Source organism: Podarcis pityusensis (assembly GCF_964106645.2).
Source record: "Podarcis pityusensis genome assembly, chromosome: 5".
Taxonomy (NCBI): domain Eukaryota; kingdom Metazoa; phylum Chordata; class Lepidosauria; order Squamata; family Lacertidae; genus Podarcis; species Podarcis pityusensis.
Window position 1 is genome coordinate 38,329,437 of NC_138032.1, and position 24,709 is coordinate 38,354,145.

At 44.2% G+C, this 24,709-nt stretch overlaps 1 long non-coding RNA gene across 3 annotated transcripts; it reads left to right on the forward strand.

The window, feature by feature from the left end:
* The first annotated feature begins 84 nt into the window (after positions 1-84).
* Positions 85-11,597, forward strand: LOC308477792. Of its 3 annotated transcripts, none has more exons than XR_013986702.1 (3): positions 85-1,582; positions 5,177-5,300; positions 11,502-11,597. It is a non-coding gene; the product is annotated as an uncharacterized lncRNA (long non-coding RNA). The 3 variants fall into 3 exon arrangements; XR_013986703.1 differs by lacking the exon at positions 11,502-11,597 and adding an exon at positions 10,580-11,488; XR_013986704.1 differs by lacking the exon at positions 11,502-11,597 and having other exon boundaries at positions 5,177-5,368.
* The last annotated feature ends 13,112 nt before the right edge of the window (positions 11,598-24,709 follow it).

Genomic DNA, 24,709 nt, shown 5'->3' on the forward strand with positions numbered 1-24,709 from the left:
TACTTGAAACCATACTGAGCTCGGCTTAGCTTTGCAAATGCACTAGCAGTTTTATTGCAGTACCATAACATATATGACATAGTGTTGTATGTATCACTTAATGATGATCCAGTCCTTAAAAACCATAAAAACTCAGTAGACAGAGAAATGGCTTCCCTATCCTGTGAATTGGCATTCACGATTATGAATGAATTTTCCCTTCATCTACTCTACTGGAATGCTAAAGGAATATTTGACAAAGGAAATTACAGACCATCAAAGAATCGAGATCCAAGGTGTTTTTTTGTCCCTCGCTTCGAACTGCATATAACAAGAGTCCAGCTTTTGGGGGAAGAAGCATGTCCAGGTGACCACAAGAGAAAGTGAGAAAGGGTGCGGGGGACGGAGGGAGATGGGAAGGTTCCGCCCACTTTAGGCTCTGGCTCCGCCCACTACCCGCTGCACACTTTACTTCTCCCGCGCGGCAGTGGTCCTCCCCATCCGTGCTTTACCAGTCTCAGGTTACTAAAGGCGCTCTCAACTGATGCAACCCATATGGGAATGCAGCTGAACATTCTTTGGGTAACGCTACTTTCAGAAATAGGTCTTCCAGACCTTCGATGTGCATCTGGATCTAGGCAACAAATGAGTCCTTAAAAAAAATTTAAACAAAAACCCGAAGCTCGTCACACTTGGACTCCATAAGCCAGCTTCATGAGCTATGGTACCCTAACTGAGCGCACGGCGCAATTTTACTTCCTCTGCATCAAGCGCAATATTTCGGGGGGGGCAGCCTTCTGGCTCTGTCTCCTCCCGCTGCCCCCCGCATTCCTGCACCCGCCCCCGTGCCTTGCAGACACGAAGAAGCTGAAGGCGCTACCCTTCAGAAGAGGGCGTCTCATTTTTTTCGAGACGTTTGCGTCGGAAAGTTGACGCCAAGCGCTAGCGGTTCCTGCGCGAGAAACGCCCGTCGACGGAGACGCCCGTCGGGCTTCCGCTAGGGGGAGAGCAGCAGGCCAGGAGGAGGAGGTGAAGAAGAAGAAGAAGAAGAAGAAGAAGAAGAAGAAGAAGAAGAAGAAGAAGAGGAGGAGGAGGACCGAGGGGGAGAAGGGCAATCCTCTCCCCCTACCCCACCCCTGGCCTCCCCTCCCCTCGGCGGCTGCTCGCCTTATTTGTCTAGGAAGTGGGTATTCTCAGCCCGTCCAAGATGGCCTCAAGTGGTTGTCACGGCAACAGTGTGAAAGTCATCAGTGCCATGGAAACCCTCTCTGTGGCATAATAATATAAATATTTTCCTTGAAGAAGGAGCCTGGGGATGAGTGGGCGATGTGCTATTTTCTAGCGCTGCTGCTGCCTGGCTGCGGCGGACGGGAGGAAAGGAGGTGGGGGCTGGAGGAGGAGGAGGAGGAGGAGGGACGGAGGCTCCCCCGGCGATGGGGGAAGGGGACCGATAAAATTAGCTCAGCATGTCTGCACTGGCGGGGAAGGGCCCCGCGGGCAGCGGCGGGCCTTGGCACCAGAGAGGAGCCGCGCGGGGGCTGCCTGGGCATCGCCAGGTCCCAAGGTCACTAGATGGGCCCACAGGCGGGCAGGAGGCGCCCAGGTAAGAGGAGTTTGCCTGCTGCTTTGCTTGACTTGCCCCAGGGCTCTTGATGCCTTGCCTTCCTGTCCCAGAGGAGCAGGCACATGCCAGGCAGCAGCCGCAGCAGCTGAATCTCTGGGCTCAGCTGCACTCAGAAGCCCACACTCACTTGGCAAGGGCACTGGGCAATGGGGAAGATGCTTCCCATTCCCTGGAGTTCCTGAGAGTGAGGGTGGCGCAGGGACAAGGGCTCTCAAGGCCACTTCATGTGTCACAGCATCCCTGGTGGATGGACAGGCACAGGAAGTGAAGTGCTGTGCAACCCATGACTAGATCACATGTGAATAAGAAATGTAGGGGCGTTTGGTGGTAGTAGTAGTTGTTTTTGGTTTTCTTTGGGGCTTGTTGTAGGGAGCATTTACTCTCAGTATATAAAGGCTGGAAAGCCACAGCCCCAATTGTTGTTTCCTGGAGCATGTACACAGGGCAGCAATGCACGCAAGGGTACCACATGCAGTGATGTGCATGCCGATCTCACATGGTAGTTCCTGTGTCAAAATGCCACCTGCTTTAATAATTTTTGTAACGTCTGAAGGGGCCTAGACATAATCATGAAACCGGAACGTCTTTTATATATAACACTTGGCACATCTTATGGTTTGGAATGCATCTCGTGTTGTTCTCTCAGCTTGCATAAGAAAAACGAAAACCAGCGCCAGTTCACCACTTTTGAAAGCAATATTGCAGGCTTTATATGGGTGAATAGCTCTCTGAGCCTCAATTCCCATCTGTAAAATGGGTATAAGAACAACCCTCTTTATAGACATCTAAAAGGAAGAATGAGAGAAGGACTGGGAGTTTTTACCCAAGTAGTGTCTGAGGTGACTTATGGCGTAAAAGACAACCTGTTGCACATTGAGGGCACCACATGCCTTTGTAACATTTTAAGTGGTAAAACATACTTTAAATGGATAAGGATGTATTTAAATAATGAAATGTAAATGATTTGTTGTAAAACATTGAATACATCTATAAATGCATACAGCCACAAACAACCATATACAGAACTGCAATGGCTCCCCTCCACCCGGTAACAGAAGTGGCATAGATATAGAGTTGGCAAATTGATATTCAGTGTGCCATTGTTTAAGCAGCTTCAAATCCAGGCTTGTCAGTTTGTGGGGAGGGAATGTAGTGACTTCATAATCACAGTCTTTTTATGACCAATTGTTTTCTACTGTCAGTTTTGCATCATAAAAGCACCTTTTGCCACACACAATTTTCAGAAGCTGATATCTATGAGGTGTTTGGCTTTCTTGAACATATTATATACATTTGCATATGGAGATGCAAATATTTCCTCCATTTGCCTCTTAGACTTGTTTCTCTAACTATTAGGAGTGAGTACCTGGGGTCTCAGACAGAGCTGTCTTCCAGACTTGCCTGTATCCAACTCCAAATTCTCCCTTCTCTCCCAACCATTTGTTTTTGTGGAAGGTAGGTTTGCAGTTGCACTGGCATACATGGCTTTCAGGAGGGTAAAATGCTTCTGGTACGTTGTGTTGCAAGGCTGCTTGTTTGCCTGCCTCACCACTCCTATTGCCAGAACCATAAGCTGCCTTATGCTGTGATGGCCCATCTAGCCCTGTATTGTGTACTACTCTGACTGGCAGATAGCAATCCAGGGTTATTCCCCACCCTACTCCCTGATCCTTCTGAAAACAAGAGGTTTGGATCTGGCATCTTCTGCGTGCAAACCATGCAGATCACGTATGGCAGGGATGGGAAACATGCTGCCCTCCGGATATTATTGCTGGCTGGACTGCTGGGAGTTGGTTTCCAACAGCACCTGCATGGACCACAGATTCTCTATCCCTGGGCTAAAGCCTCTGCCACACTCAAGTGCTTTATGGGCTATTTTCCTATCACAACATTCACAACTGCTGGCTTGGCCAACTCATTCTTGTCCTGAGCATTGGGATTGCAACAGAAGGGTGGGGTTTAAACCTTCTGAAATAAATTAATAAATTTTGAAAATGAATGAATCAATCATGGAATGACCATAGCATGGTAAAGTTCATGCTTTGCATGCAGGAAGTCCCGGGTTCAATTTCTGGCATGCCCAGGCAGGGCTGAGAAAGGCTTCTGTCTGAAACCCTGGAGAACCACTATATAAGAGTAGACAATAGTGAGCTCAACTGGACCAAGGGCCCAATTCAGAATAAGTTAGCTATGTATGTACTTGTTGCATTGGTAGTGTGCCCTTTCTTCAAGAAGCTCAGGGTGGCATATATGCCTCACCTTCTTTAATCCTCACAACAACCATTTGTGGGTGTGTTCGTCCACAATTCTGCTTGTGCCACACCTAGAAGGCAGTGGGATAGGAGGAAATGTGGTTAAGCTCTGTGCTAGCTTTGATGGAGAGCTCTTGTTGCAGCTTCCTAATTTCTAGTCTAGGGCTACAGTTGGGACCCTCGAGCCAGATCCTGATCCTTCCAATAACTAAGTCCCAGATCATAGGATCAGGCTATATAAAGAAACACTCCCACACTTCCTCACTATTTTTTCAGTCACTGTTGTATCAGTTGGAATCAACGGGTACTTCAAAAAGTTCAGCAAAGGGGACAGAGACACTGGGTTGATTTGCTTGACAGCCCCCCTCACTCCCCCCCCCCCGACGATAGACCTTGGCTCAGCATCAATCACTTGAAGGCTCATCATCCAACATGTACGCTCTCTCTTGAGCGCTGCTGCAGCCCTCTGTGCCCTTTCCCTAGTACAAAGCATGTTTGCTGCTGGTGATGCGAGTTGCTTCAGCAGATACGAACTCACAGGGCAGAACAAGCTGTGCAGCGGGCGAATATGCTGGCTTTTTATTCCAAACATGTTGTTTATGTCATAAAAGGAGACAACTCTGCAAGACAGGACTGAGAAGTGGAAAGGTGAACAAATAGGGCCTCTGAAGGTGTGCTGATATGAGCTTAATATGAAGGTATATCTGTCTGGCTGTGGAACTGTGACAAGGTGTGCAAATATATCTGAATTGGTCTTCACCGTCAGCGCTGCATGATGGATGAGCATAATCAAACAATGTCCTAGGGAGAACATATTTCCTCCTCCGCTTGTGAAATTTCATCACTGTTGTGGACAAGACTCTCTGGTAATTCTGCCAGAAACCCCCCACTACCGGAATAGATGGATGCTGTCTGTTCTAAAACTCTGACTCAGGGCCAAACAAGACTTGACGTTAAAAGGTTTCATAGCTTTAATGTTCAGGGATTTTAAAAAACACAAATAGGAAAAACCTGCACAGGAGATGCAAAGACCCGTTTAACAATTTGGCCCTTAATAGTCATTTGAGATACTAGTTTTTAGATTTTTTATTTTTTTGGCCAGCATTCATTTGGGAAGAGTAGCTGAAGGGGCATAGAGTGCCCCAAATCACCTAACTTGCCTGCTGATCTTCTCACTTCCCCCCGGTTGCAAATAGTGGTTTAAATTATGACATACTATATTGTTTGTTTACCGGTCTATGCAAAAGAATAAAAACTCACTGTTTATTTTCTGAGCACCAGGGATCTTAAATGATAACACCCTTTTCTAATTGTGCAATAGGTATGTGGCAACATGAAGAAGAACTACCTTTCTCTATGAGGCAAAAGGTCAATCTAGTCCAACATTCTGCTCCCAGCTGTAGCTAGCTAGATTCTTCTGGAAACTCAAAAGGCAGGACATGAAGGTGATGCCCTGTTATTATAGCATCTAGTAATCTAAGGAATTCTGCCTCTAAACATTGGGGCTTATTAATCATGACTACTGCCTTATTATTTATTTATTGCAAGCAACCCAGATCCCTCTCCTGATCAGTGTAATTTCTGATGTGGGAATATTACATTTCCCTAGCATTTAAACCTTAAAATGTTGCAATTTTTAAAAATACAGTGAACACTGGACGTTGTATATTTGATTGTCCTATAGAAGGTAGCTGAGCAGCTGCCAAGAGGCACTTATTGGATAGTGATGGATGTTTGGGCAAAACCTTCCCAACATCCACTGAAAAGTGCATTATAGTCACATGCACACGGGGACTAGCTCTTCTTTCTGATGATGTACCTGGCAGCTGTGCCCCCCCCACTATAATAAAATAATAATAATAATAATTTATTATTTATACCCCGCCCATCTGGCTGGGTCCCCCCAGCCACTCTGGGCGGCTTCCAACAAAACACTAAAATACAATAACCTATTAAACATTAAAAGCTTCCCTAAACAGGGCTGCCTTTAGATGCCTTCTAAAAGTTTGGTAGTTATTTTTCTCTTTGACATCTGGTGGGAGGGCGTTCCACAGGGCAGGCGCCACTACCGAGAAGGCCCTCTGCCTGGTTCCCTGGAACTTGGCTTCTCGCAGTGAGGGAATCGCCAGAAGGCCCTCGGCGCTGGACCTCAGTGTCCGGGCAGAAAGATGGAGGTGGAGATGCTCCTTCAGGTATACTGGACCGAGGCTGTTTAGGGCTTTAAAGGTCAGCACGAACACTTTGAACTGTGCTTGGAAACGTACTGGGAGCCAGTGTAGGTCTTTCAAGACCGGTGTTATATGGTCTCGGCAGCCGCTCCCAGTCACCAGTCTAGCTGCCGCATTCTGGATTAATTGTGGTTTCCGGGTCACCTTCAAAGGTAGGCCCACATAGAGCGCATTGCAGTAGTCCAAGCGAGAGATAACCAGAGCATTCAGCACTCTGGTGAGACAGTCCACGGGCAGGTAAGGTCTCAGCCTGCGTACCAGATGGAGCTGATAAACAGCTGCCCTGGACACAGAATTGACCTGTGCCTCCATGGACAGCTGGGAGTCCAGAATGACTCCCAGGCTGCGCACCTGTTCCTTCAGGGAGCGTGTTGGAGCGTGCCAGAAGGTATACACATATATCAATCAGGGTTCCTCCTTGCACTGAGAAGCTCTATGTGCATTCACCTTTACATGCTCAGAACCCCTTCTGATGTGCTCCAAATGCATGGAAGGTTTATGGTCACCAAATGTGGCAGGGAGACTAGTCCATATGGCTCTGACCCCTCCCACACATTGTTTCAGTGCAAGGGGTTGTCATTTGAACCTAACATTGATTATTGTCATCAACACAACTCCTATTCAGTTCAGGTTATAAGATTTGTTGCATTGTTTTGGTTGCTTTGGATACTTTTTCTTGCTTTACAACTCTAAAAGAGCAATATTAGGAAAGTGTCTGTGAATTGCAACAAATCCTTCTCCCACAGTTGCATGCTCCCCCTCTCCTGCACTGGAATGTATAGCTCCAGTGGTTTTCCTATGGGGTGGGGAGACAACAGTATTGATGAACCAATTTTTGACTACCCTCCCCATGTGAAAGGGAAATAGTAAAATGTAGTTTTACTAAAATCTAAAATGATAGAAAACCACAAAAGGAGAAAGATTTAAAGAGCTGCTTAGTTTGAAAAGGCTCATCAGTTCAGCACTACGATCCTCAGTATGCGACCACTGATAGGTAGTAGATAAATTATTGAGAGTAATAGTCATGTTTAACAGATGTAGTATGAAGTAATGTGGGAATTATGTTGTTATTACAGAAAGCACAAAAACTTTAGCATGCAGGGATTGTTCTTTGTTAATCTTAAGGATTTTGAGGGTTTTATCTGTAAATGCTGCTGCATAAGAATATTTCTTTTAACTACAGTATAATGATTCTTGAGCAACATTAGGCCGAAAAGCCTAAGCATATTCACTTAAAAAGTAAATGCCATTGAATCTCTCGAGCAGTTTTGAATAAACATGGTTAAGCTCGGAATGTAAATCATGCTTTATTCATGTCATATATATGGTATCTTAGTTTGCTGGTATTTAACTGTAAGGACCCTTCCCACACTGTCAAAAGCCTTTTCTAAAACTACTTAACTAGCATGATGAATGTTTGGTGATACCATACACTATTTAATATTTTTCTATAAAGTATATATTCTACTTGTTCTTGATTTGTCAGGGACTCAGGACAGAGCCATGTTATATCTACAAACGCACATTCATAATCTTGCATTTCTTGATGTGACACAAGCAGGTGGAGGCAGGGGACTTTGGTAGAGGAGATCAATAGATGCTAGTGATGTTCTTAATCTTTCCACACCTAGCAATTCTCCTCTACAAATGTCCCCTCCATCTCAGTCCCCTATCTGGAGAGAAATTGGTTAAGACACCTTGGGTGGGCAATTTTCAAGGGAGAATCATCGGTCGGAGGAAAAATTAAGCATCCCCTCTGCCCATCAGTTATTCTCTGGGAATGACCACCTATCAGAAATTCTGTAATAGTGGATTTCTTGTATCAATAAGGGGCTGGAATAGATTATCTTTGAAGTCCCTCCCAACTGTATGATTCTGTGACTGTAAAATGTTCCCCAGCTCTGCATTGCCATTACATTATATAACTTGCAATACCATCAACACAGTGGTTAAATATTATCACTTTGCTCTTCTACTAACATAACTTTCCCAGTTCGAGTTGTCCTTCAAATAATTGTGTTTCCGCAATTACAGATTCTTCAGGTTTATTCAAATATTGAACCAACATGCATTTACCAAGTTTGCTTTAATTTAATTTTGAGAAATGTATTACAATTTCTTTCTCCAAACTTGTGTTCAGTGTGTTGTACCATCTTGTGACATGGAATGCTAGAATAAATTAGATTTTAAGGAGTTTTGCTGTAGCTTCAGAAGAAACAAGGAATACTGTATTCTGCTTTGTCTTAAATTTCCAGTTAATTGACTTCGCATTACAGCTTATCTAAAGTGCTAGAAAAGCAGAGTGTCTTTTCTTTAACTATATCTTATACTTTGCTCAGATCATTCAGTTAGGGACAAAAATGGAATGTATTGCTAAAACAACAATGAATGCTAACATTTTAAATACTGCTATTAGACAACCATCAGTTATTGCCGTAATCTTATTTTGCAGAACACAAAATGTATTTCCATAAACCTGTTGATTTCAGTGAACTTCAGCCAGTTTAGTTTGTGCTGGATGGTGCACATTTAGGTATCAGTGGCAGAACAGAATGGGAGCTGCTGTGGTCACAGAGGTTACTCTCCTGCTGCCTTGGAAAGTTTATAGATATAATCAGGATTTTCAGGTTGTGCATCTGCCAGAACAGTAGTGGCTATTGCTGCAGCTTTGATGCAGGAGATGGTATCAGCTTCCAATAACGTGGGCCCCTTGTGCTAATGCCCAGAATACAGTGTGGAATTATATGCTCTACAAGCTGTACAGCCTCTGAAGGGAGTCCCAGCCCTATAACATAGTTGACCTTATCAGTAATATTATGATACATTTTCTTGAAAACAAACAGGGCCATCTCTAAAGAACTTTTGGTCTCATTTTTATTCACTTAATGGAGTGCTCCCATTTACTTTCCCCCATCTAAACCCATCATCTCCACATGCTGCCTGCCTCTGTTTTCAAGGTCCTCTGCTTTCTCCAATAAAGCTCTGACCTATGTCAATAGCTTCAGTTCCAAATAAAATGTGCATGTTTTGAGTCATCTTGCAGATCAGATTTTCCCAACTTTTCAAATTGGATTTGAGAAGACAATCAAATATGCCTTCCCCCGCTGCTGCCACTGTGGTCTTCAAGTTCTATGCAGTTGTTTCAAACCCTGAAGTAAGCCCTGCTCCTCTCTAAGATGGTGGGTTCCAATTTGCCTTTGTAGGTCTCTTTGTTCCCTGCCGTTTTCACATGGTAGTGGGATAGTGTTACTATTTCTCACAAATCCAGAAGAGACAGATCTCACATCCAAAATCCCAGGGACATGTGAGGATCCTAGAGGTTACATGTTTCATGCCACTCCAATTTCTGAGCAGTGCGAGATTCCAAGGGTCTCAGGGTTGGATCAAGGCACAGCAGAGACTGTAGTGTCTTTATGATATATGGAGGAGTTCACAGCATAAACACCCCAAAAGGGTTTTGTTTCTCCCATAGGCACAGCCTTGGATTCAAACAGAAATCAAACATTGCTCTCAAACATTGCTCTGACTCTCTCTGTGCCTTGCTGCTTTACTTCTAGGTCACATCTCCGCAACTCTCTGTTCTCAACTTTGGCTTTTTTCTGTTGAAGGAAGGGGGCCTACCCATTTGCAGACTTGCACCAAGCCCCTTTCACCTCCTTAATGGCTCTCACCCAGGCTACCACCTCCCCAGGAGGCTAGTCTGGCTATTCCAAGAATTAGAAGGCTTGGTTCAATTCTGACACTTGCTGAATCCAGGGATTAGAGAGGTCTGGCACCCAGCTTAACACCCCAAACTCATAACAATATTAAGGCAAATGGAGCTGTGTTGGCTGTATTTGGGAAATACCTTTATGAGGCCAACCAAAAATATTATTATTATTAGTAGTAGTACCCTCCCCTCCCCGGCCGGAGCTGGGCTCAGAGTGGCTAACATATAAATAATACAGTATACATAAAAGCAGGCATCAATTAATTAAAATACATCTTAAAATTAATTCAGACAAATAAAAATCTGGACAAATGGCCAAAACAGTGTGCAAGCAGGGATTACTGGATAGTTAAGACACAACTGGCCAACAACTGGCAGTTGCACAAGGTAGTGAGTGTGTGTGTGTGTGTGTGTGTGTGTTTGTGTGTTCCACAATCACTTCTGCTTTAAGTGGTTTTGCAGGAATTCACAATGCTTCAAGCTATACTATACTATGTAAGGTGAAAAATTAATGGAGACACTGAGAAAGTTTCAGGGAGTAAGTTCCTAACCCCAGATTGAGTATGGTTTCTAAAGAGGGAGATTTGGCAACAGGGGGCGGGGAGGGGGGATGTTCATTGTCTTTTACTTTAAATAGAATCAGTCCTGGAAGGAAGACAACGTCAGCTAGCTGTGTGTCTTTTGCTATTTCTGTTCCATATGTGATTTGCAATGTAAATAAGACTAGTCTGCTAAGTGGCCACCATTGAAAGACTAAACAATATTTTCTCTAAACTGCATGGAGCAGAGAAAACTCATTCAAGTGCTGAAATCAGAGAAGACCAAATTTGTTCTGCAGTACTTCATGGTGCTCACACTTTGAACTGGATTTTGCTGTTATTCGGTGAACAACCCCTCCGTTGGCTCAGGAAAATTTAATTTTCAAGAAAAGTACACACAGATTATGGAATTATAACTTCAGTGACCCTCTGCTTTGCTCTGAGGACATTATTGAACTCAATTGATGCAATAATAAAAGACAGATTGGTCCTTAGAAAGCATCCTTTTCTGATATTCTGAAGTCTGGTAATCCTATAAGAGGCAAAAGCAGAGTCATTGTCATTGTCCTGATATAATATTATTTCACAAAGAGACTTTTCCTTTTTATAAAATGTTAGGCACAAGCCACTGGGACCCCAGTTTATTTGGAAGCAGGCTCCATAGTGTCTACAACTGCAATGACTTACCGTACTTCTAAACAGATGTTCTTGGGATCACAACCTTGTAGCTGCTCAGTCTTCCCTGAGCTTCAGCTACCATGATGCCAGCACTTTTTTTCTGGCAGTACTCAATGGTATGCAGTACCGGCACCTCCCCACTGCCCCCCAAATCTTGCGATGCCCCTCATGGTCCCTTCCAACTCTACGATTCTGCTATTCCATCTATGGTTTGAAAAAGCAGCACTGTTGTGGCCATTCTGTTAGGGGTGTGTGGCTTTTCTCATATCATGTAATCATTTACGTGGGTGGATGGAGGGTGGGCAGCACAGAGAGAGGAGGAGTTGGCAAGTATGTGCTGTGGCACGCCAACCTTTCTTCTCTCTCTCCCACTCTGCATTGTTGTACCCCTAACCTGCCACCCAGTGCATGAGATCCTCTTTGTCCCTCCTTGAATTGGGCATGGGTCCTTTTACTTTCCAATATATTATTATTATCCCACTTTTTCTCCAGACAGGGACTCAAGGTGGCTTACAACAAATGAAAACGACACAGATAAAATAAAGACGCTGAAAACATAAAAAAGATAATAATTAAAAAGTAATTAAACTCAAATAGTGTTAAAACTATTGCTTACTCCTTTCTTCTTACCTTTCATTACCTTTTTGTTCCATTATTATTTCCTTTAACATTCTTATCTCTTTGTTCTTTTTCTTTATCTTTTTCTTCTTTTGTTTTTGCTTTGTTCCGATCATTTGCACTATTTGTGGTCCTCTACTCAAGGTAAACGGCGTTTCCATGCGCTGCTCTGGTTCGCCAGAAGCAGCTAAGTCATGCTGGCCACATGACCTGGAAGCTGTACGCCGGCTCCCTCGGCCAATAAAGCGAGATGAGCACCGCAACCTCAGAGTCAGTCATGATTGGACCTAATGGTTGGGGGTCCCTTTACTTTTTTTACTCAGGGTTAAGGAAGGGTTAACATGCAGATGAAGGTGATGGATAGTTGATTAAGGGCCCTGTGTGAGAGAAGAAAGGGAAGCTCCTAGGTAAGAGTTGAAGGGTTCGCCTTTCTCTGTGTTGGTTAAGTTAAGATATAGCTGTGAAAGAGGACTTTCTTCTTTGCTTTTGTTTCCATTTAGATTAGATTTTTTTTATTATAATGTATTAATTAAATCTTATAAATGAAAAAACCCAACTGGAAAAACAAATCTATTAAAATGCAGATGACAAAAACAATAAAAACAGCACAGTACTATAAAAGCCCTTTCCTGAAAAGAACAGCCAGTTCCTGAAGGCCTGTTGGAATAGGACAGGATGGGGGGGGGGGGGACCAGTCTAGCTTCTCTAGGAAGGGAATTTCAAAGTCTGGGAGCAGCCACTGAGAACATTTCAGGAATCTCTTGTGATATCTTTAAGGGAGAAGTGCATCTCCATATTCTGCCATAAATTAAGTACCTAGATGGCCCAAGTGTAAAGGATCTGAATTGCCTCAGCAAAGCCATTGTATAACTATGCTAGAGTACATACAGTATGTGACCAACTGGTGGTATTCAGTTCAGTGACCCCAATGGTAGTTGGGCATGTAGAATGGGGCTGAGGTGAGTCTCTAGGCAACAGTGAAGAAATGGTATCTGCTCAGCATCCAATTACCAATGACGCTTCAGAGGACACTTCAAAAACCAGTGGTAGGGGAGAAAAGGCTGGCCCTCTGCTGTTACCTGCCACTGAGCAAATCTCCACAGTGTAGTAATTAGAGATGTCATCCTTCTGACCTCTAATACACACCTGTTGCTCTCTGATGGGGCTCTATTATCAAATTTAGCTGTCATGGACTTCCAGTAGCTCAAGTCCCAGTGGGGCATCTGAAAGCATGTCACAACCACCACTGGCACTCTGACTCAAACTCCCATTTGGTGGCCCCCTCCATTTTTTGTTTTTTACTTACAGAATGTCAGAGCAGCTTTTCTGCGATCACAAGATGACCAGTTCAAGAGAACTGGCCCCTGTACAAGAGAATTCTGAAGTCAACTGGTGGTATTTAGTGGAAATCCTCGCTTGCCTAGCCAACGTCCTTCTCAAATAATTCTGGTCATTTCTTTTCTCTCTCTCCCTTTTTCCCCTTTCTGTCCAAAGAAGGTAGTTATGCTGAGATAAATTCTTTGGTTCACAAGGAAACGGAATTATAATATGTTCTTCAGCTACTTAGCCTCTTTGAAGTCATTCACAGCTTACTATGTTTCTCTGTGGAACTTTGAACTCTCCACCCACAATACATAACAAGACTTATTTATTTACTTATTGCATTTCCTTTGCTATTGGTTACACAATTGTTTCTTTCCAGATGAAAGAGAAATAAGCTGAGAACCTCTGTTCTCGCTAGAGGTCATTTACAGGCCCAGGCACAGTGAGCCCGCAAACGTTGGGGTTGAACCATGGGAAGAAGTAATAAAGACGGGTCAAGCCACTTGGGATCAAATAGGCCACAACTTCATTGCTTACAGATGTCAGAAGGTCTTGGCTTAGGCATTCGGTGTGTATCCTGAATTAACCAACCCGATTTGCTGACTAATAATAATAATAATAATAATAATTTATTATTTATACCCCACCCATCTGACTGAGTTTCCTCAGCCACTCTAGGCGGCTCCCAATCAAGTGTTAAAAACAGTACAGCATTAAATATTAAAAACTTCCCTGAACAGGGCTGCCTTCAGATGTCTTTTAAAGAAAGGATAGCTGCTTATTTCCTTCACATCTGAAGGGAGGGTGTTCCACGGGGCGGGCGCCACTACCGAGAAGGCCCTCTGTCTGGTTCCCTGTAGCCTCACTTCTCACAATGAGGGAACTGCCAGAAGGCCCTCGGCGCTGGATCTCAGTGTCCGGGTGAACGATGGGGGTGGAGACGCTCCTTCAGGTATACAGGACCAAGGCCGTTTAGGGCTTTAAAGATCAGCACCAAGACTTCGAATTGTGCTCGGAAACGTACTGGGAGCCAATGCAGATCTCTAAGGACCGGTGTTATGTCATCAGGGTCAATCCTGGGTAAAGGAACACTCTATGATGCACATCAATTCTGGACAGTCCTTCCAGGATGCTGTTGGGTAGGTGGGGGTCTATGGCCTATCCACCCCTGCCTTGGTATTCAGATAGAGGTACTCCCCCTTTGACCCCTTTACTAGGATACCATAATCCTTGGAGTGGATCCCGCCTAAATCCAGCAACGCACGCTCTCCACAGCTAAGAGAAAGTAGGTAGGCATTATTGACCTTGGATTGCAGTGAGTAAATGAAGCTGGCTGTTGGAAAATTCAGGACTGACAAAAGAAAGTACTTCTTCACGCAGTGCAAACTATGGAATTCACTTCCATGTGAGGTAGTGATGGCCACCAACTTGGATAGCTTTAAAAGAGAATTAGATACATTCATGGAGGGATTAGGCTACCAGCTGCAATGAGTATGTTCTATATCTACTGTCAGAGGCAGAATGCTTCCAAATTCTACTTGGGAACCATAGGAGGGGAGAGTGCTATTGCACTCACATCCTGCTTGCAGGCTTCCCACAGATATCTGGTTGGCCACTGTGAAAAGAGGATGCTGGACTAGCTGGGCCTTTGGCCTGCTCCAGCAGGACTTTTTCAATCTCATTCAGTGCATTGTCCACAGAAAGCATGACTGGGCTTCTTTCAGGCACCAGCATTATGTAAATCGAACTTCAGAGTGTTGTTTTATATTTTAAAATGTTGTAAACTAGCTGAGCCCCCCGTGGGAGGAAATGGTAGAGTAGGGGCTGAGCTAGAAAATTTAATAAATACAAATCCCGCATGTGCAGCCGTGTTAAGGCTGTGGTCTTGCACCCACTGTCTTGGAAATTATCGTGGACATGAAACCTCAGTCCTGCACAGAGCCAAAGCTCTATGTCAAATTCTCACTGAAGTCCAGCTCATCTTGCTTGGTTAGAGTTTGAACAATACCAAGAGGTGGTGGGAGCAATCACTCCCCTTCAAAACCTGGAGAGCGAGCACCTAGTCCTGTTTCCCCATGTTTAGTATGTCCATAAATTATGTTTCAAAACACACATTCTCACATGGGGCCATCACATCTACATTCTGTTCATCCCACCACATTCTAGGAAGATGTCTATACAGTGGTACCTCAGGTTAAGTACTTAATTCGTTCCAGAGGTCCGTTCTTAACCTGAAACTGTTCTTAACCTGAAGCACCACTTTAGCTAATGGGGCCTCCTGCTGCCGCCGCTGCCAGAGCACGATTTCTGTTCTCATCCTGAAGCAAAGTTCTTAACCTGAGGTACTATTTCTGGGTTAGCAGAGTCTGTAACCTGAAGCGTATGTAACCTGAGGTACTACTGTATAGACATCTGCCATTACCAACCTGATGCCATCCAGATGTTTCGGCAATGGGAGTTGCAAGCCCAAACCCAACTGTGGAATCAGTTGGTGAAAGCTGCCCTACATACATCAACCACTTTAACCTCAATAAAGGACCCAAAGAAAATGTGAAGCCTTATGACCAACCTCAAATCCTGTGCAGGGGTGACTAGTGTACTCAAATATTGGTGGTGCCATAAACCAAAACCACCCAAGTCACATCACTGGTGGGTCAGGAGATGGGACATTGCAGAGCTTGGCAGCTGTTGGATCTGAGCTGTGGGCAGCAGTCTGAGGCGAGCTGGGAACAAATCAACAGGACTCATTGGACTCGCCAGTGGTCAGGAAGACCAAGAAGCAAATCAGGAGGACCGAAGGACAAGCCAGGAGGCGGGACTGCATCACAGCTGCATGCTGACTCCTCAGGACAAGTTGATTGAGGAGCTTTCTGTGTTGGTAGCTAAAAGCTATCTGCCACATGCACTCAGACTTTCACAAATTCTGTTTAATGGAAGACTGTATATAAAAGAACCTGAAGCCTTGCTTTCTAAGAGACACTGTTGTCTCGGTAGTGCAATGCAATCTTTAATCTGAAAGTCAAGGACATAATCCTATCACAGAAGCCGTGCTAGAGGCACCCAATGGCAGCGTGTGCAGACTGGACTAGCTGAAATATGAGTTGGATTCTATCCTAAGCATATTTCAGCAGACAGTCAAAGCTGTCTCCTTCTCAGCTTGCCCACCCCTAGTTAATCAAGGGGAAAGCTGCAGAGACATTTACAAGTTTCCCATCTGTTAGCTCACCACACTCAGCCTTTTTCTTGCCCTCCCCCAATCCACTTGGCCTTTGAGATTTTTGGATGGGAGAATAGCTCTGTTTCCCCAGGTCCTTTTCTTGGTCCAGTTTGTTAGAAAAGAATGAGTGGACAGGCAAAAAATGGCTTTCCCCGGAAAAGTGCCTAGTACAGGAGACCAATTCTCACAGGCTGGGCTTGGGTGTGTTTTATTTATGAGGAATCCCTTGCCTGTTAGCCCTTGCCTTTGCTCATGAATCAATCCAATATCTGAAAGGGAGAGGATGCTTTCATTGACGGCTTGGAAGGCAATGGCCTTATTAAACACCACTTTTCTAGGTCCTGCTGAACAACTGTTTTCTTTGATCAAAATGATAAATGAACCCCAGAGAGAGCTGCTGAGAAAAGCTTATTCAGCAAAGCAAAGGCTCCCAAGTTAGGAGCTTTTGCATCAGTCTGGATCCTCCTGTTCCCTTGTGAGAAGGAAATACTGAACCAGGGGTAGCTAGGTAGGTTCATAGAGGTCCACACAATATTGTGATATCAACCTGGCCAAGGGGATGGATTATAGCAGTGCTGGGGGCAAAGCCCATAGAAGGCAATTTATTCATCCTGGGAAGAAATGCTAATATTTAACCTGGCCACCTTACCAGCCACACATGATAGGGGGCCATCACAGATCAACTGAACACATCCTTGATGGCAGCTGTGGCACATGTATGTCATAAGCAGAAGTACGTGCATAGCAGAAAGCTCAGGCAGGATACCGAATGATCATTCTTATTAAAAAGCTGATGGACCTGGACCTTTACTCTACCATCTGTGATTGAATTAAAAACTTTCTGAGGGATCACACACAAATAGTGAGGATTGGGCTGTCCCCTGAGTTCGCTAGATGACATCATGGGAGTGAGGAAAATTCTTAGGGATGACTCACACCCTGGCCAGCACCTCTTTAAACTCCTACCTTCGGGCAGGAGATACAGAAGTACAGTCAGCCGCACCAACAAGTTAAAGAACAGTTTTTATCTGTGGGCTATTGGGCTGCTGAATGGAAAAAAAATAGTGGTGCAATTGACTTCCAACAAGCACACAGAGTACAAACAAGACTGAGTGTATGGGTGGGGGGGTCGCTTAATTTCACTGCACACAGGTGGTGTAGTGACAATAAAGGTTTATTATTATTATTATTAGTCGGTCAAGCTGAATATTGTCCATGCTGATTGGCTGTGACTCTGTGGGGTTTCAGGTAAGAAAGTCCCAGGGGGCCTACCTGGAAAGGCCAGACATAGAACCTGGCTGGGACCTTTCACATACAAAGCCGTTTCTCTACCACTCAGCTACGGCACGTTCCCATCACTATGAGTCACACTTATAAACAACATTTTAAGAGCTTTAGAAGAAGTCCTAGGGCTACAGTCCAAACCCCTTTGCACCAGCCTAGGGAGGGATAGGAGCCTTGCCAGACTCCAGTGTCCTCCACCAGAGGACTTTCCTGTTTCACCTGCCAAGCTTGCATGCAGGGAGTGCTGAGCCAACTCAGGATCTGCTGGGACCTGAGCCAGCCCAGCCGCCATCACATAACAGCATCGAACTCCAGGCTGGCCTGCCTGCCTGGGGTGAGCGACAGAGCTCTGGATGTGGCAGTGGCCCTGCTGTTCTGTTAAGCCCTGCTGCTGCTGCTGCTTGGGGTTTGGACTGCAGCTGACATTTTACAGATGGGGAAGACTGAGTCTAATTCCAAAGATGATAATTAAATCCATTGCAGAGAAAAGACACACAGCAGATAAGAAAAAGGACAAACTACAGATCAGTTCGTGCAAATGAGGGCTGTGTACTCTGCTCCATACACTGAAAGCACATTTCCCAAAGAAAAAATCCTAAGAACTGTGATTTGTTATGGGTGCTAGGAATTGAACAGTAAACCACAGTTCCCAGGATTCTTTGGTGGGAGGCAGTGCTTTTTTTCTAGAAAAAATAGGTGCCAGTACTCACCTTGAAGTTGTTACAGTGAGTGCCACACTTTTTAACAACAAAAGAGGTGCCAGCGCTGCGTACCTTTGAGTACCTCCTGAAAAAAGCACTGGTGTGAGGTGCTTTAAATGTATGGTATGTATAAAGCCTAAGTACCCTATTTTTCCATGTATAAGACTAGGTTTTTTCCCTACAAAATAATGTCAAAAATTAGGGGTTGACTTATACTCTGGGCCATCTCCCCCCATTTTCTTAACTCTGAATCCCCCAAAATAGGAGGCATCTTATACATGGGGGCATCTTATAGATGGAAAAATATGTTATATGGTCAAGGAATTAAGATCACAGAAGACATTCTTGAAAATGTTTACTAGTCCCAAGGACAATTAAGTGACTCTACTGCCGTGGCACAGAATTCAAATGCAAACAGCCAAGGTACATAGAAGCTCCTCACATCCAATGTACTCCAGAAAGTCTGTATCACACCCACTTCACACGTTCCACATCACACAACCCAGAAATCCTGCACCATACAATGATAATAAATAATATCGTAAGGAAGCAGTTTTAATATGAATAATACAAATTGCAATGAAATAGGTATGTACTTTTAAAATATTTGATGCGGTTATTTTTCTCCATGTAACCAGAAATATAGGTGCTCCTGGAGAATATTCACATGTGATTAGGGTGGAAGTCCTCTTTTTCACCTAACCACCCTACATGTGGATGGAAATAAAGATGCTCTCAGCAGTGGGGGCCTTTGTGATTACTATAATAGAATTAATATGGCATTTTAGTTTGGACACAGACATGTGATTTTGTATGTCACTAAAGATGCTTCAGGGGAAATATCCAACTGTTCTCTCTTTCTCTGATCATTCTGTATGCATTTACTTACAAGTCAGTCTTAAAGAAACTTACAATAAATGCAGTCTTTTGCACACTGAGGTCATAATCCAACCTCCCTTAGTGCCAGGCGGGCATGGAAGGTAAGATGGGATGGAGGTGCATTTTATGCCAGCATGTGCTTGTGGAGTGATGGCAGCATCACTCCGCCAGCAAAGAGCTTCCCCTCCTCCCTGCTGGGTCCCCACTGGTTGTAGCCAGCAGAAATCCTTGAAATTGGTCCATCCAGGCCTGATCACTGCACCAGCTCCATTGATAAAAGTGGTATTAAGAACAATGTTGCAGCTCTGCTTTCACACAGATCACTTGCTATACAACACAGGACTCCCACGCTAAAGAAATATATACTTAGGATCAAACAATAATCTTTCACTTAGCTATGCATGTGTGTGTGAGAGAGAAAATGAGAACGCAAACTTCTCTGCACCTTCAGCTGAATGCGACACACACTTTTGCAAAGTTGTAAGCAGCAGGGAAGCTACTAGGTCCTTAACCCTGCTGTTTAATGGTGGGGAACATTACAAACAAACATATCAGGATAAAGGGAAACAAAGCAAAAAACTGAAAGACACTTCTGTTTTTAAGGATTAAAACATCACACCCACATATAGAGGCCACAGCTAATTACAAACCAAAGACCTGATGAAAAAGAAATGTTTTTGCCTGGCGCCTAAGGATCGCACCAGGCAAGCCTTCTTGGGGAGAGCATTCCACAAGTGGGGAGCCACCACCAAAAAGGCCCATTCTTGCATTGTCACCCTCTGGAATTCCCATGGAGGGGACACACAAAGAAGGGCCTCAGTTGATGATCACAGGATCTGGGTTGGGTCATCTGGGGAGTGGCAAGCCTTGAGGTACTGGAGTCCTGAGCCACATTAGGCTTTATAGGTCAAAAATAGCACTTTGAATCGAGCTCTGAAACTAATTGATAGCCAGTGCAGTTAGGCTGGGCTTGGTGTTATGTGCTCAGACCATGTTACCCCAGTGAGCAACCTGGCAGCTGAATTCTGCACCAGCTGCAGTTTCTGAACTGTCTTCAAAAGCAGCCCAGTGTAAAATGCATTGCAGTAATCCAGCCTAGAGGTTACCAGAGCACAGACAACAGAAGTTAGGCTATCCCTGTATTACGTGTTGGAGCTCTCTACTCATCTTCTGGGAACTATGGATCCCAGGTTTCCTTATGAGGAGGGAATGGCTATTAAATCAGATTAATGTCTGCCCTAAAAATTACCATGTGAAACACTCTTTTGCCAGAATAAGTCATTAGCCTATGTACCTAATGAAGATGTGGGGGTGCAGTTTTGGCGCTGGGAAGTTGGACCATGCCATTTTTCAATAACAGCATCTGCTGGTACAAAGGGACTGTCTGGCAAATCCTTTCCCAGATAATGAGTTATTAGAGTAATTTTTCTTTCAAGTGCTCCTGATAGCCAGGGCTGATGCAGTATCTGTATCTTCAAAAAGCAAGCATGCAAAGGGTCACAGATGTAGCTGAATCTAAATTTGTTTTCAAACACAAATGTTTGCAGGAAATGTTGCCCATTATTCTCTCAGCTGTGCTAATTAGGGAACTGTTCCGACTATGTGCTGATGGCAAAGTGTTAATTAGAGTGTCACCGTTACAGTCTGTTGTAAATAAATGCAGGGGAAGGGATACCATGGAAGTATTGCCAGAATTCGACACAACTGCTCCCCGCTGCTGCTGCTGCCACCAACTGCTGGTTTTGTAGGGCACATGATCTCCACCAGACATGAAAAGGATTAGACTTAGGCAAGGAAGGCAGATAAATTTAATCTGACCATGGGATGGCCAGATGCAGATTCAGACAGTGCCCTTACACCATTCCGTGTAAAGCATTTCAGCAGGTGCAGCTTGCATGATAAGCAATACCTGCTGACCGTTCCTCGTCTGCACAAGTATGCAATGTGCAAGTTTCATCCTCTTTTGCATCTACCCACAATAGAGCAACATCTGTTAGCAGAATAGAAAAATCAGCATTCTTGGTTCTTTCTCCAAGCAGATGTGGATAACAAGCATGCAACTGAATTGAGATACCTTCACATGATGATTCCTACTCCCCCACTGCTTAATTGGTACAGACCAGGCATAGGCAAACTCAGCCCTCCAGGTGTTTTGGGACTACAACTCCCATCATCCCTAGCTAACAGGACCAGTGGTCAGGGAAAATATATAGGGACAGTGAGGAAGAGGAGGAGGGGAAGCTCCTTCGCAGAATGCTGAAAGAAGTGGAAATGCTTTGCATAATCGGTACAATTAAGAACAAAGCAAACGTTTCCAAGAAGGTATATCCATCCTCTGTTGTATTGCTGGGAGGGAGGGGACATCCAGTTGCACCAAAGCAGCACACAAAGTGTAGGCTTGCCATACGTCAGGAAAATTCCTGACATGTCCTGGTTTTCAGATCTAAAAATAGCGCCGGGGGGAATTTTGCCGAATCAGCAAAATGTCCAGGGAAACCCAGAGGCTTTGTAGTTGTCAGGAATTTTTGTTGTTGTTGTTTAGTTGTTTAGTCATGTCTGACTCTTCGTGACCCCATGGACCAGAGCACGCCAGGCACTCCTGTCTTCCACTGCCTCCCGCAGTTTGGTCAAACTCATGCCGGAAGCTTCGAGAACACTGTCCAACCATCTTGTCCTCTGTCGTCCCCTTCTCCTTGTGCCCTCCATCTTTCCCAACATCAGGGCCTTTTCCAGGGAGTCTTCTGTTCTCATGAGGTGGTCAAAGTATTGGAGCCTTAGCTTCATGATCTGTCCTTCCAGTGAGCACTCAGGGATGATTGCCGTAAGAATGGATAGGTTTGATCTTCTTAGAATCATAGAATCATAGAGTTGGAAGAGACCACAAAGGCCATCGAGTCCAACCCCCTGCCAAGCAGGAAACACCATCAGAGCACTCCTGACATATGGTTGTCAAGCCTCTGCTTAAAGACCTCCAAAGAAGGAGACTCCACCACACTCCTTGGCAGCAAATTCCACGGTCGAACAGCTCTTACTGTCAGGAAGTTCTTCCTAATGTTTAGGTGCAGTCCAAGGGACTCTCAAGAGTCTCCTCCAGCACCATAATTCAAAAGCATAAATTCTTCAGCGATCAGCCTTACTTTTTGAAATATGGCAACCCTAACAAAGTGCCACTTAGCCAGCAGTGGGGCAAGGCTGAGTGGTTTGGGATAGCACCCAGGGATCCTTGCGGGAGCTGGGAAAGAAACACACAACATGAACCTTGGTGTGCATACAGAACAAAAACCATGGATCGATTTCTAAACAATATTTAGTACACTGCACACCATGGCTTAGTGGCCTATCAACTTTACTTCAGAACTTCCTTGCAGTAGGTAAGTGCATGAGCTTGGTCTCTGGTCTGCCTTTTGCTGTATGTTTCTCTTCAAATGAGGGGGATATAAAGGATATAAAGGCAGTGTCAAAGAGCGTTTGCTTTAGATACAGCATTTCAGTTATTTGCTCCAAGAGCCCGCAGTCCCGCATAAAATCTGCTGGCTAAATATAGCCGGCACCCTATAAATTAAACACAGTGTTTTCTTTGCAGTTACAGAGGGTTTGTCCAGCAGTATTTTTATCCATAGCAGATAGAAACACCAAGGGAGTTTTATTTATTATTGGATGTACATATATCACTTCATTGCCATTGGTCAGGAACATTCTTTTATAATAGCTTATGTTTCATCCCCCTGCAAGCCTCGAGTCCTAGTAAAGACTTTCATTTGAAAGCTCTCCCTTCTTCTCGCTGCCTTTCTTCTCCTTCAAAGGAAAGGTCTCTTCTCTGTGTTGGCTGCTGTTGCAAACTCCTCAGTATATTAATAATTCTTTCTAATTTTCTGAACAGCAAGGACACCGGAAGAACCTCATTATTTCTCCTGCGCTGCATTTGAAGAAGAGCGTTTTTGCAATAACAGAGTAGGGTCACCAGATGCAAAGGAGCACAGGGCTCCTGAACTTTTAATAGTTGTGTAGAAAAGGGACATTACTTGTCATAGAAGACACACCTGTTGAAACTCCCTCTTCTGCACAATTAGGGAAAATTGCAGTAGCCCTGACCATTATTATTATTATTATTTGCTTCTGGCCATCTTAACAGGCAATGCAGTCTAGTGATCAGAAAAAAAAACACCCCTAAGTTTTACCATCACTTATCCAAAGATTTAAAACCCTTTAACTAGCGTCTGTCATTTGTTTACACAATCCTGGGTTATGTGAGGACAGAAGAGAGCTAAAAAGTGAAGACAGAGCCTCTGGGTCTCTTTCTTTTCTTCTGCCTTACTTACCTGTTCAGTGTGCGGTGAGTTGAGTTGAAAAGGATCGTCCTTCATTCCCAATTTCTTCAGGGTTCCCTAAATGAACTGAGAATGAGGCTGCATCTCCTAATGTGAGATGCCTAAACATCCTTCACAATTGACATATCTTCACAGCATTTGTCTATTTTTTCCTTCTCAGAACCACTTATATGAGTGACCTTCACAATATCCGCAGGGAATGTGTTTTGGAAGTGAATCATATGTGGCAGGAAAAAGCAGCTCTCACTCATTTTAAAACTACAGCCTTTGAAACCCACCTTTTTTGCCTCCCTCTCTCATGAGGTGATTGGTATATGCTATAACTAGGGATGGCAGAAACTGCCCATTTCGGTTTCTCTCCATTTATCATTTTTCCAACCTGAAACACAGTCCTCAACATTTCCACATAGGTGTGCAAACTTTTTGTTCTTAAAAGAAGTCCTCATAAAAAATCACCAGCATATTTGTGCAAATTTTTCTGAATCTATGCATTTTTGTTTGCAGTTTTGTACCTAATGCACACATTTTTACAAAACAAATTGTGATATAATTCAATTTTGCATGGTATCTTCGCTAATATATGCGTTTTATGCACACTTCACCCTAGTCTATGGATTTCTGTGCACATTACTTGGCAGGAGAACCGTGCTGAAAAATCTGGAGAAGCGCGACTTTCAAATGATAAATGTGTTTCACGTATTGTTTCGGAAGTGGGGAATTAGGAAGCTTCACCTTTAAATGCAAACTGAATCAAATTTCTTCCCTATCCCTAGCTATAATGTAGCAGCTCCCTGAGGTCTCCTATGCACAGCCCAATGAACCTAAAGCACACGTGTGCAAGAAGGTCCCAGGTTCAATCATTGAGGTGTCACTCAGGGTATGGCTGGGAAAGTCTCCTGCATAAAACCCCAGAGCGCCACTGCCAGTCCATGTCAACAACACTGAGCAAGATGGATCAATGGTCTGACTCAGAATAAGGCAGCTTCCTAGGTTGCTCCTTTCTCGATTGACTGGCATCCCTATCAGAAAAGGAATCCTCCCCCCCCCCCACCATCTGCTCATCTCCATTTCTTTTGTTTTCCTCTGAGTTGGTGGAAATGCCCCTCAATTCCCCCCTCCCGACAAACACTCACTTCTGGTTTGTAGCATAGGAACCAGATTCTGCCAGGTTATTTTAAGTGTACTTGATGAAAAAAAAAGTCAACTCTGAACTCTTGTCATGGCTATATTTAGCTGGAACTTCTCTCGCTGGGATTCAGACTCTATTTGGAAACTGCGCAGCTTGGTGTACAGCCAAACCATTTCTTTTTTACACAGACATCCCTCAGCATATGGCAAAGGGTTTTGTCC